This window comes from Salvelinus fontinalis, chromosome 4, assembly GCF_029448725.1.
Source record: "Salvelinus fontinalis isolate EN_2023a chromosome 4, ASM2944872v1, whole genome shotgun sequence".
Classification (NCBI taxonomy): Eukaryota; Metazoa; Chordata; class Actinopteri; order Salmoniformes; family Salmonidae; genus Salvelinus; species Salvelinus fontinalis.
Genome location: NC_074668.1, coordinates 47,645,092 through 47,659,516, shown reverse-complemented (window position 1 = coordinate 47,659,516; position 14,425 = coordinate 47,645,092).

Here is a 14,425-nt window from a genome sequence, read left to right as displayed (position 1 = left end):
CAAACCAAACTTATGGTAGGATTTGATCCCTGCTGCTGTATTGATTTGATTTGCAGACTATCTATTCTGCTAGTCCTTTGTGATTTGGGAGTTCTTTGATCTGATGGATCGTTTTCCTTTTATGATTAGTGTTCTCCCCCTGCGGTCAAGCACTCCGCCAAGTCAAGCACTACAGTAGCATTGGAGGCCTGGGAACATGTTGGAGTAGGTGAGGGGGGTGATGAGAGAAAAAAAAGCAAGTAAGAGGAGTGAAAGAAAAGAGAGCAAGAGAACGGGGTGAGAGACAAGGGGGAAAGCGGAGAAAGGAACAAGTAGAAAGGGAGTGGAGAAAGAGAAAATGGAGAAAGAGAGAATGGAGAAAGAAAATGGCAAAGGGTGAGAGAGCGAGAGACTGTGTCACAGACTGTCTGCGTGCTTTCTCATGCTCTGTGTTCCTCAGGGTTCTTTACCTTTCCCCCTCGTTCCCAGGCTCACTTCCACATCCACTTTCCCCTCAACATGTCACTACCTGTCAAACTCCTTCACGCAGCGGTTCTTTGAACTTAACTACAGAACATTTAAGTGGTCAGGCATTGATTTGCTGCTTCAAACTTCAGTTAGTTAAAATAAGTGAAGGTTTGATTGATCCGGGTTGACCTTAATAACCCACACAGCACATTACTCACAGCCAAGATTGTTAGCAAATATGCCAGTCTGTTTAGTTATGTTGTTGGATTAAGTTTCTCTTTTAACAAAACACACTCGCGGACCGGACCGATCTGGGTTGGCCTCATTTGTTGTTCAGAACAACACTTTGTTTTAGTTCTTATTTGTTTGTTTGCTTGTGTGCGTGTTGGCGGGGGTGCAGTGTGTGTGTATGCGTGCGTGTGTGTGTGTGTGTGTGTGTGTGTGAGCACACATGACTTGAAAAAGATAAAGAGCGACGGAAAACTAGGTGCTCAGATGCAATAATGTTATAGCCAACATTTTGATAACCAAGCTGTCTTCATCAGGGTAGCACAAATTACTATCTACTTTATCTTCAGAATATCTCCTCTCATACTAATAATAGTTTATTATTCTGAGGAATGATGATGACTGTGAAGATGATTCAAATGGCTTCTAACACTCATTTCCCCCCTGAGATCATACCTGTTTCTGCAAGCCTTAAAAGGTGCAACTGAGGCGCTTGCACACACACACACACACACACACACACACACACACACACACACACACACACACACACACACACACACACACACACACACACACACACACACACACACACACACACACACACACACACACACACACACACACACACACACACACACACACACACACACACACACACACACAGAGAGAGAGAGAACCTCAGTGCAACAGGGCCTCTCTTTCTCTGAAGACTCCACTTCCCTCCTACCATCCCCCCCAGACGATTTCAGCATTCATCCCACAGAGTGTGCGTATGCGTTCACTGTGGAATTAGGGCCTATTGAAATAACTCCCCCTAATCTACACTTCAAAGTCAGTGTTTGCCCCGGGGCAGATCCGTCCAAGGGGCGGTCCGACTGAGGCTAGCACTGTCTCAGAATGCTTAACACTTCAAAACCTCAAATATTCTGTCATGAACTGTTTGAAAAGTGAAATCCATTTAAAGACACAACGCAGAGCTAGAGTTCATTATTATGAAACGTTGCTTATGAAGAGTAAAAGCTAAAGGTTAATGTTTTTACATTGCAGTTATTTTCCCCCATGGTCAAATAAAATGACAGCAAGGTTTTGGGTACTGTTAAACCATACTACTACTACCAGAAAGAATAAGATGTGAACATACCGTTATTTGTAAACAAAGACATTACTATTTATATACTGGGATCAATTGACTTCCAGCCTAGACTATTTTGGAGTTGGACATATTGTACGTCTGAAAACAAATAAAGGAATCTCCAGTGTATCAAAGCTGTATCTTTCCATTTCTCTCTCTCCCCCCTTCCTGTCTCTTCTGCTTTTGATCCCTGACAGAGAAAGTGTCAACAACAGTGACTATTTATGAGTTACTATTTTTACAGAAAAGGAGTCATTTGAATGTGTAGCCTACGATTTGCGCACTGCACTGCTCTGTACGCACAAACCAGGACTCCTCTTCTCCTCTCTGTGAATTGTCTCTTTGTTGCCGGGGTGCTGACGTTGTGTTTTAATGAAGAAAGGAGATGATGGGGAAGGCAGGGTTTAGCTGCACTGCAGTGTATTATTACATAAAGCAATTAAGGGGCCCCACACACCCCCAACTGGAGGGAGATGCTTCCCCATGACAGTGTGCTGACTATTGACTCTGGGATAGAGAGAAGAGTTTGTGTGATTCACATGACAATTGTTATGTTTGTTATCGGTGTGTGTACTCATGCATCCGGGCATGTGTGTATTTAGACGTGTTTGTGAATATTTGAAAACATTTGTCACCCTCTCGCTCCACTTCAAATTTGCACACCTTCTTTGGCATATTTTCTATAAATCCAACAGGTTTGATATTTGTTGACATGATAGGTAGGCTACACAAAACCCAGTGGGTATCTCCTTACAACATACAAGACCCATACACTGTTCAAAAAAATAAAGGGAACACTAAAATAACACATCCTAGATCTGAATGAATGAAATATTCTTATTAAATACTTTTTTCTTTACATAGTTGAATGTGCTGACAACAAAATCACACAAAAATTATCAATGGAAATCAAATTTATCAACCCATGGAGGTCTGGATTTGGAGACACTCAAAATTAAAGTGGAAAACCACACTACAGGCTGATCCAACTTTGATGTACTGTCCTTAAAACAAGTCAAAATGAGGCTCAGTAGTGTGTGTGGCCTCCACGTTCCCGTATGACCTCCCTACAACGCCTGGGCATGCTCCTGATGAGGTGGCGGATGGTCTCCTGAGGGATCTCCTCTCAGACCTGGACTAAAGCATCCGCCAACTCCTGGACAGTCTGTGGTGCAACGTGGAGTTGGTGGATGGAGCGAGACATGATGTCCCAGATGTGCCCAATTGGATTCAGGTCTGGGGAATGGGCGGGCCAGTCCATAGGATCAATGCCTTCCTCTTGCAGGAATTGCTGACACACTCCAGCCACATGAGGTCTAGCATTGTCTTGCATTAAGAGGAACCCAAGGCCAACCGCACCAGCATATGGTCTCACAAGGGGTCTGAGGATCTCATCTCGGTACCTAATGGCAGTCAGGCTACCTCTGGCGAGCACATGGAGGGCTGTGCGGCCCCCCCAAAGAAATGCCACCCCACACCATGACTGACCCACCGCCAAACCGGTCATGCTGGAGGATGTTGCAGGCAGCAGAACGTTCTCCACGGCATCTCCAGACTCTGTCACGTCTTTCACGTGCTCAGTGTGGACCTGCTTTCATCTGTGAAGAGCACAGGGCACCAGTGGCGAATTTGCCAAGCTTGGTGTTCTCTGGCAAATGCCAAACGTCCTGCACGGTGTTGGGCTGTAAGCACAACCCCCACCTGTGGACGTCGGGCCCTCATACCACCCTCATGGAGTCTGTTTCTGACCGTTTGAGCAGACACATGCACAGTTGTGGCCTGCTGGAGGTCATTTTGCAGGGCTCTGGCAGTGCTCCTCCTGCTCCTCCTTGCACAAAGACAGAGGTAGCGGTCCTGCTGCTGGGTTGTTGCCCTCCTACGGCCTTCATCACGTCTCCTAATGTACTGGCCTGTCTCCTGGTAGCGCCTCCATGCTCTGGACACTACGCTGAAAGACACAGCAAACATTCTTGCCACAGCTCGCATTGATGTGCCATCCTGGATGAACTGCACTACCTGAGCCACTTGTGTGGGTTGTAGACTCCGTCTCATGCTACCACTAGAGTGAAAGCACCGCCAGCATTCAAAAGTGACCAAAACATCAGCCAGGAAGCATAGGAACTGAGAAGTGGTCTGTGGTCACCCCCTGCAGAACCACTCCTTTATTGGGGGTGTCTTGCTAATTGCCTATAATTTCCACCTGTTGTCTATTCCATTTGCACAACAGCATGTGAAATGTATTGTCAATCAGTGTTGCTTCCTAAGTGGACAGTTTGATTTCACAGAAGTGTGATTGACTTGGAGTTACATTGTGTTGTTTAAGTGTTCCCTTTATTTTTTTGAGCAGTGTATATACACACAGCACTGATTACATCGGGGGTGTCGAACTCATTTGGCTCGGGGCGACGCATTCGGTCCTCAACGAGGTCTGGGTGACGGTACTGATTTTGAAAAATATTTCCTTGCCATCAATTTTTTTTTTTTTTTAATGCTCCCTGACTGTCACAGGAGGTTGGTGGCACCTTAATTGGGGAGAACGAGCTCATGGTAATGACCGGCGCAGAATAGGTGGAATGATATCAAATGCATCAAACGCATGGTTTCCAGGTGTTTGAAGCCATTCCATTTGCTCTCTTCCGGACATTATGAGCCATTCTTCCCTTCGTAGACTCTTGTCCTGTCTAGTGATTATTAGTGAGCTGGACAGTCAAGAAACTGTCTGAATATAGTGTAGGTCACAGGAGGTTGGTGGCACCTTAATTGGGGAGAACGTGCTCGTGGTAATGGCTGGAGCGGAATAGTACCATTCCATTCGCTCCGTTCCAGACATTATGAGCCGTCTACCCCTCAGCAGCCTCCACTGATACAGGTCCATTATAATGTCTACACAGTTCTGAATTGGTTTTAGTCATTTTAAAGTATGAGTTTGTTTATGCCATGTTCTTATGTTGAGTGACTCAAACATAACAAGATGAATGGGTGCCCCAAGCCATGACATTTAATGAATTATATTCTCCCTGACTGTCTAGTTCATTTTGTTGATTGTGAGTAAAAAATATGTAAGCTGACACTGTTACTATACAGCCAGCTGTGTATGTTACTGAATACTTGCTGACATGTTTAACTATTTGCTGCCAAAGATCGTGCCTTCAGAAAGTAGTCACACCCATTGACTTATTCCACATTCTGTTGTGTTACAGCCTGAATTCAAAAAATGGATTAAATAGATTTTTTTCCCCCCTCACCCATTTACACATAATACCCCATAATGACTAAATTAAAACGTGTTTTTAGACTTTTTTGGTGGAAACCAGGTTCTCCTCTAGGATTTCCCCTGTGCTTAGCTCCATTCCATTTTATCCTGAAAAACTCCCTAGGCCTTGATTACAATAATACCATAGCATGATTCAGCCACCACTATGCTTGAAAATATGGAGAGCAGCACTCAGTAATGTGTTGGATTTGCCCCAAACATAACACTTTGTATTCAGGTGAAAAAGTGAATTGCTTTGCCAATTATTTTGCAGTATAGTGCCTTGTTACAAACAGCAGTCATGTTTTGCAATATTTGTATTCTGTAGAGGCTTCCTTCTTTTCACTCTCGTTAGTATTGTGGAGTACCTACAATGTTGTTGATCCATCCTCAGTTCTATCACAGCCATTAAACTCTAACTGTTTTAAAAGTGGAACTATATCATGACACAAGGCAAGACCCAGATGCAGACACAGGAGGCAGATGGTTGGAGTCTTACAATGTTCATTAATCCAAAAGGAGTAGGCAAGAGAATGGCCATGGACAGGCAAAAAGTCAAATCCAGATCAGTGGCAGACAGGCTCGTGGTCAAGGCAGGCAGGCGGGTACAGAGTCCAGAAACAGGCAAGGGTCAAAACCGGGAGAACTAGAAAAAGGAGAATAGCAAATAGCTGGAGAAAGGGGAAAATGCTGGTTGACTTGGAAAAACATACAAGATGAACTAGCACAGAGACATGAAGCACAGGGATAAATACACTAGGGAAAATCAGCGACACCTGGGGGGGTGGAGACAATCACAAGGACAGGTGAAACAGATCAGGGCTTGACAGTACACCTAGGGACGCCACCTGGCGTCCTACCTGGCTGACGACGGTGGAATTCGGTGATGAGGGCCGGGTCCAAGATGTCTTTAGCAGGAACTCAGCACCTCTCCTCTGGGCCATAAGCCTCCCAGTCAACCAGGTACTGGATACCCCTGCCCCGTGGTCAAACCTTCAGGAGGTGTCTCCCCGTGTACGCTGGCTGGTCATCGATTACCCGGGGGGGGGGGGGATGGGCCTGGAAACAGAAGACAAAGGACAGTGAGACACGGGTTTAATTCTGGACACATGGAAAGTAGGGTGGATACGGAGGGTATGGGGTAACACAAGACGGACAGCAGTGGAACGCAGGACTCTGGAGATGGGAAAAGGACCAATAAACCGGGGAGTCAGTTTGCGGGACTCTACCCGCAGTGGCAGGTCCCGAGTGGAAAGCCATACCCTCTGCACAATGCGGTAACGGGGATCTGGTGTCCAGCGACGGTCCGCTTGTCGACAATACCTGGAGATGATCTTGAGAATAGTCGCCCTGGCTCTTCTCCAGGTACGTTGACAGTGGCAGACAAACATCTGGGCCGAGGGAACGCTGACCTCCTGCTCTTGTTCCGGGAAGAGTGGAGGCTGATACCCCATGGAGCACTCGAAAGGGCAGAGCTCCAGGTAGTGGGGTTGGTTGAGACCAGGCATCTCAAGGTGGTTTCCAGATCTTGGTTGGCTCGCTCCGACTGACCATTGGTTTGGGGATGGAATCCAGATGACAGGCTGGCCAACAACTGATTAGGGTGCAGAATGCCTTCTAAAACTGAGGACCCCAATCGGAGACCAGGTCTACTGGGAGTCCATGGATCCAGAAGACATGCTGCACCATAAGCTGGGCCGTCTCCTTAGCAGAAGGTAGTTTGGGGAGAGGGATTAAATGGGCGGTCTTGGAGAACCGATAGACTACCGTCATAATGACAGTGCTGCCATCAGAAGGAGGGAGTCCAGTGATCAAGTCCAGAGATATGGGATCAGTGACGATGAGGGACCGGTAGTGGCTGAAGGGAGGCCAGAAGGAGCTTGCCGTGGAGTCTTGTTCTGAGAACACACTGTGCATGCGGCGACGAAGGCAGAGACGTCAAGAACCATTGTGGGCCACCAGAAACATTGTCGGAGGAAGGCTAGTGTACGACGGGACCCTCCGACAAAATACAAAGAATACACCATTGAGGTTAACTTCTTGAATGAAATTCAAATGATGAAATCCTTAGATTTACATATACAGGTCAGCCTGGAGGAATGAGCCCATTCCAAGACCGGATTGGGTTAGGGACAAACAGCCGGTCTACAGTGGCAATGAGGCATGAGGTAGGAAGAATGGTTTCGGAAGTGAAGGGTGTGGCAGAGGAACTGTATAGGCGGGAGAGAGTCTGCCATGACCTCACCATGCTTTGACCATGCGCGTTCACATGAGAGGGAGCTCTGTTCCATCGCTCATCTGAAGTCAACGTAATTCTCCGGTTGGAACGTTATTCAAGATTTATGTTAAAAAACGTTCTAAAGATTGATTCAATACATCGTTTGACATGTTTCTACTGACTGTTACGGAACTTTTGGACATTTCGTCAGCTTTTAGTGAACGCGCTTCCTGACGTTGGATTTGTTTACCAAACACGCTAACAAAAATAGTTATTTGGACATAAATGATGGACATTACCGAACAAAACGAACATTTCTTGTTGAAGTGGGAGTCCTGGGAGTGCATTCTGTCGAAGATCAGCAAAGGTAAGTGAAGATTTATAATGCTTTTTATGAGTTTTGTTGACTCCACAATTTGGCGGGTAACTGTATGACTTGCTTTTGTGGCTGAACGCTGTTTTCAGATGATTGAATATTGTGTTTTGCCTTAAAGCTTTTTGAAATCTGACACAGCGGTTGCATTAAGAACAAGTGTATCTTAAATTCTATGTAAAACATGTATTTTTCATCAAAGTTTATGATGAGTATTTATGTTATTTGACGTGGCTCTCTGCAATTTCTCCGGATATTTTGGAGGCATTTCTGAACATGGCACCAATGTAAACTGAGGTTTTTTGTATATAAATATTAACTTTATCGAACCAAACATATATGTATTGTGTAACATGAAGTCTATGAGTGTCATCTGATGAAGATCATCAAAGGTTAGTGATTAATTTTATCTCTATTTCTGCTTTTTGTGACTGGAAAAATGACTGTGTTTGTGATTTTGTCTGTGACCTAACATAATCGTTAGTGGTGCTTTCGCTGAAAAGCCTATTTGAAATTGGACACTTTGGTAGGATTAACAACAAGATTACCTTTAAAATGGTATAAGATGGTATGTTTGAGGAATTTTAATTATGAGATTTCTGTTGTTTGAATTTGGCGCCCTGCACTTTCACTGGCTGTTGTCATATCGATCCCGTTAACGAGATTGCAGCCATAAGAAGTTATTGATATAATTCACCAATACATTTCTTGGTGGTCCAAAAAATATTGTTATCAGGTTGTAAATCACAGCTGGCCTGGTATATTGTTTACTGCCTCCATTCAGTATACACTGTTTCAGTTTCAATTACTCAATATGTTGGATAAGAACAGACAAATGTAAGTAAGGCTGGGAATGTCAATACAGTTAGACTAGCAAAAATATTGTCCATTAAAATAACATCAAACATCAAACTTTACAAAAAGTTGTAAATGACTATTGTAGCTGGAAACAGCTGATTTTTAATGGAATATCTACATAGGTGTACAGAGACCCATTATCAGCAACCATCACTCCTGTGTTCCAATGGCACGTTGTGTTAGCTAATCCAAGTTAATCATTTTAAAAAGCTAATTGATCATTAGAAACCCTTTTGCAATTATGTTAGCACAGCTGAAAACTGTCGTGCTGATTAAAGAAGCAACAAAACTGGCCTTCTTTAGACTAGTTGAGTATCAGGAGCATCAGCATTTGTGGGTTTGATTACAGGCTCAAAATGGCCAGAAACAAAGAACTTTCTTCTGAAACTCATCAGTTTATTCTTGTTCTGAGAAACGAAGTCTATTCCATGCGAGAAATTGCCAAGAAACTGAAAATCTGGTACAACGCTGTGTACTACTCCCTTCACAGAACAGCACAAACTGGCTCTAACTAGAATAGAAAGAGAAGTGGGAGTTCTCGGTGCACAACTGAGCAAGAGGACAAGTACATTAGAGTGTCTAGTTTGAGAAACAGACGCCTCACAAGTCCTCAACTGGCAGCGTCATTAAATAGTGCGCGCAAAACGCCAGTCTCAACGTCAACAGTGAAGAGACAACTCCAGAGTTGCAAAGAAAAATCCATATCTCAGACTGAGGCCAATAAAAATAAAAGATTAAGATGGGCAAACAACACAAACACTGGACAGAGGAACTCTGCCTAGAAGGCCAGCATCTGTCCATAGCCTGTTATTATATATTTATACTAAAACAAAAATATAAACGCAACAAGTGTTGATCCCATGTTTCATGAGCTGAAATAAAACATCAGAGAAATTTTCCATATGCACAAGAAGCAAATTTTTCCCAAACATCCCCACTTTTATAGGCCTAGCATACATTTGTGTGCAGAGAAATTACCAGATACTTCCACAGTGAGTCTGTACTCCAGCACTTTGGATTTTAAATGATACAATGACTATGAGGTTTAAGTGCAGACTGTCCCCTTTCATTTGGAGGATATTTTTATCCATATCGAGTGAACCGTTAAGAAATTACATTACTTTTGGAACATTTTGGAGTCACTAACTTTCTCACTCATCATTATTGACGATTCATTCAGCACTATCGGTAATAAAGGCAGCAGCTACATTAATTTAGAAGTGTTTAGAAACATATTCTATTCTTATTTACAATAACTCACAAATTTCATATTTTTTTTTTTTTTTTTTTTTAACATTTTACCCCCTTTTCCCCCCAATTTTTGTGGTATCCATCGCTAGTAATTACTATCTTGTCTCATCGCTACAACTCCCGTACAGGCTCGAAAGCCATGCGTCCTCTGAAGCACAACCCAACCAAGCTGCACTGCTTCTTAACACAGCGCGCCTCCAACCCGGAAGCCAGCCGCACCAATGTGTCGGAGGAAACACCGTGCACCTGGCCCCCTTGGTTAATGCGCACTGCACCCGGCCCGCCACAGGAGTCACTGGAGCACGACGAGACAAGGATATCTCTACCGGCCAAACCCTCCCTTACCCGGACAACGCTGGGCCAATTGTGCGTCGCCCCACGGACCTCCCGGTCGCGGCCGGCTGCGACAGAGCCTGGGTGCGAACCCAGAGACTCTGGTGGCGCAGCTAGCGCCACCCGGAAGGCCATATTTAGTTTATTTTAAACAAATTACCACCAGTCAGGAGGATACAAACGGCTCAAGAGGTATGCTTAGATACGCAGAAATATAAACACACAGTTGAAGTCGAAAGTTTACATACACCTTAGCCAAATACATTTAAACTCAGTTTTCACAATTCCTGACATTTAATCAGAAGTTTACATACACTCAATTAGTATGTGGTAGCATTGCCTTTAAAATTGTTTAATTTGGGTCAAACGTTTCGGATAGCCTTCCACAAGCTTCCCACAATAAGTTTGGTGAATTTTGGCCCATTCCTCCTGACAGAGCTGGTGTAACTGAGTCAGGTTTGTAGTCCTCCTTGCTCGCACACACTTTTTCAGTTATACCCGCACACTTTCTATGAGATTGAGGTCAGGGCTTTGTGATGGCCACTCCAAACCTCAACTTTGTTGTCCTTAATTCCTCATGATGCCATCTATTTTGTTTAGTGCACCAGTCCCTCCTGCAGCAAAGCACCCCCACAACATGATGCTGCCACCCCCGGGCTTCACGGTTGGGATGGAGTTCTTCGGTTTACAAGCCTCCCCCTTTTTCCTCCTAACATAACGATGGTTATTATGGCCAAACAGTTCTATTTTTGTTTCATCAGAACAGAGGACATTTCTCCAAAAAGTATGATCTTTGTCCCCATGAGCAGTTGCAAAACGTAGTCTGGCTTTTTTATGGTGGTTTTGGAGGAGTAGCTTCTTCCTTGCTGAGTGGCCTTTCAGGTTATGTCGAGATAGGACTCGTTTTACTGTGAATATAGATACTTTTGTACCTGTTTCCTCCAGCATCTTCACAAGGTCCTTTGCTGTTGTTCTGTGACGGATTTGCACTTTTCGCACCAAAGCACATTAATCTCTAGGAGACAAAACGCGTCTCCTTCCTGAGCGGTATGACGGCTGCGTGGTCCCATGGTGTTTATACTTGCGTACTATTGTTTGTACAGATGAACGTGGTACCTTCAGGTGTTTGGAAATTGCTCCCAATGATGAACCAGACTTGTGGAGGTCTATAATTTTTTTTCTGAGCTCTTGGCTGATTTCTTTTGATTTTCCCATGATGTCAAGCAAAGAGACACTGAGTTTGAAGGTAGGCCTTGAAATGCATCCACAGGTACACCTCCAATTGACTCAAATGATGTCAATTAGCCTATCAGAAGCTTCTAAAACCATGACATAATTTTCTGGAATTTCCAAGCTGTTTAAAGGCACAGTCAACTTAGTGTATGTTAACTTTGGACCCACTAGAATTGTGAAACAGTGAAATATAAGTGAAAAAAATCTGTCTTTAAACAGTTGTTGGAAAAATGACAAACTATAGTTTGTTAACAAGACATTTGTTGTTTGTTAACAAGACATTCAGCCCAATTACTCCAACCTAAGTGTATGTAAACTTCCGACTTCAACTGTATCTTTTTACATAGAAATAATCATAAGGATTATGGCTCTAGATTGCAGGAAAAAGCTGTTCTCCAATTTCCAGCCATTATTATTAACCGTCCTCCCCTCAGCAGCTTCCACTGCATTCATGGTGAAATCTTAAATAATAAACTGACATGCGACTGAAACGTGTCTCCATTGAGGGTACATGTAAATTCAAATCTTATGGCTCTTCATTAGGCTTAACTTAAAGTCTATAACTATAACACATAGAAATGCATTGAATAATACATTCATAAATAGCAAACCAGACAGTCAAAAAATAAATCATAAGAAAAAGGTTTTGAAGTCTGTCCTATAACTAGGAGATATAAGAAAGCTCAGGAAATATTTTAGTTTTTTTCAACACGTATTTAACCCTTTTTTTTGTTGGCACAAATCTACTTCCGTACTATCGTACATTTTTTAAACCTGTACCAGGTTACCTTCAGACTAGTCCCATGACACTTGTGAGGGTCATACAGCAAATAGCAGAGTCTCATCTTTCCATAGAGTAGTCATTTTAGTTAGTATGCCAAACTGTTGGGATGCTACAAATGTTTTTGTGAGAAGATTTTTGGGATGTCTCCTGATCTGACAAACAGCGCTGTAGCTCTGCCACTTTCCACTGCAGATGCGGAAGGCTGACATGGGCGGATGCTGTGAATTGAGACGCAGCCCATGCAGATATCTAAGCTTAAATTGACAAATGTTGATGGGGAATTTCTTGTTATGTTATTTAGATGTTTTAAGGATTAATCATTTAGGTCGGATTCACTATTGTTGAAATGCATTGGAAGTTTGTGCCAACTTTATGGAAGCCCCTATTTGCCAAACTAAATGTGAGTGCGTAGCACCCCTATGCAGACTTCACAGCAAATGTCCACATTGCGGTTGGGGGCAGACCACAAAGTGTTGTCTCTAGGCAATTGTGATCGTGATCTTCCTGTCCTGGTTGGCACCCCCCCTTGGGTTTGTGCCGTAGGGGAGATCTTCGTGGACTATACTCGGCCTTGTCTCAGGATGGTAAGTTGGTGGTTGAAGATGTCCCTCTAGGGGTGTGGGGGCTGTGCTTTGGCAAAGTGGGTGGGGTTGTATCCTGCCTGTTTGGCCCTGTCCGGGGGTAATGTCGGGCGGGCCCACAGTGTCTCCTGACCCCTGTCTCAGCTTCAAGTATTTATGCTGCAATAGTTTATGTGTTGGGGGGCTAGGGTCAGTCTGTTATATCTGGAGTATTTATCCTGTCTTATCCTGTGTCCTGTGTGAATTTAAGTATGCTCTCTCTAATTCTCTCTCTTTTTTTTCTTTCTTTCTTTCTCGGAGGACCTGAGCCCTAGGACCATGCCTCAGGACTACCTGGCATGATGAATCCTTGCTGTCCCCAGTCAACCTGGTCGTGCTGCTGCTCTAGTTTCAAGTGTTCTGCCTGTGGCTATGGAACCCTGACCTGTTCACCAGATGTGCTACCTGTCCCAAACCTGCTGTTTTCAACTCTCTAGAGACAGCAGGAGCGGTAGAGGTTACTCTGAATGATCAGCTATGAAAAGCCAACTGATATTTACTCCTGAGGTGCTGACCTGTTGCACCCTCCAAAACCACTGTGATTATTATTATTTGACCATGCTGGTCATCTATGAACATTTGAACATCTTGTCCATGTTCTGTTATAATCTCCACCTGGCACAGCCAGAAGAGGACTGGCCACCCCTCAGCCTGGTTCCTCTCTAGGTTTCTTCCTAGGTTCTGGCCTTTCTATGGAGTTTTTGCTAGCCACCGTGCTTCTACACCTGCATTGCTTGCTGTTTGGAGTTTTAGGCTGGGTTTCTGTACAGCACTTTGTGACATCAGCTGATGTAAGAAGGGCTTTATAAATACATTTGATTGATTAATTGATTGAATTGGGCATCATTGGCGAAAGTGGGCATGTAAGTAATCCATACCCAACTCTCCAGTAAATCGTGACGAACTCACTTACAAGACTCAGTTTTGGACGAACCTGACTATATCAACAAAATAATATGCTATTTACACTTTGTGTTCAATTTTGATACTTTAATACATTTTGACTCATATCAATACCACATGGGCCATTTTTCAAAAGGAGAAGTTGGTTTTCAAGGGCAGTTGACCTTTAAAAACAGAGGAAGTGATTGATCTATACTGAACAAAAATATGAACGCAACATGTAAAGTGTTGATCCCATGTTTCATGAGCTAAAATAAAAGATCCCAGAAATGTTCCATACGCACAAAAAGCTTATTTCTCACAAATGTTGTGCACAAATTTGTTTACATCCCTGTTAGTGAGCATTTCTACTTTGCCAAGATAATCCATCCACCTGACAGGTGTGGCATATCAAGAAGCTGATAAAACAGTGTGATCATTACACAGGTGCACCTTGTGCTGGGGACAATAAAAGGCTACTCTAAAATGTGCAATTTTTTCAAACAACACAAAGCCACAGATGTCTCAAGTTTTGAGGGAGACTGCAATTGGCATGCTGACCGCGGGAATGTCCACCAGAGCTCTTGCCAGAGAATGTAATGTTAATTTCTCTACCATAAGCCGCCTCCAACGTTGTTTTAGAGAATTTGGCAGTATGTCTAACCAGCCTCACAACCGCAGACCAAGTGTAACCACGCCACCCAGGACCTCCACATCCGGCTTCTTCACCTGCGGGATCATCTGAGACCAGCCACCCGGACAGCTGATTAAACTGAGGAGTATTTCTGTCTGTAGAAAGCCCTTTTGTGG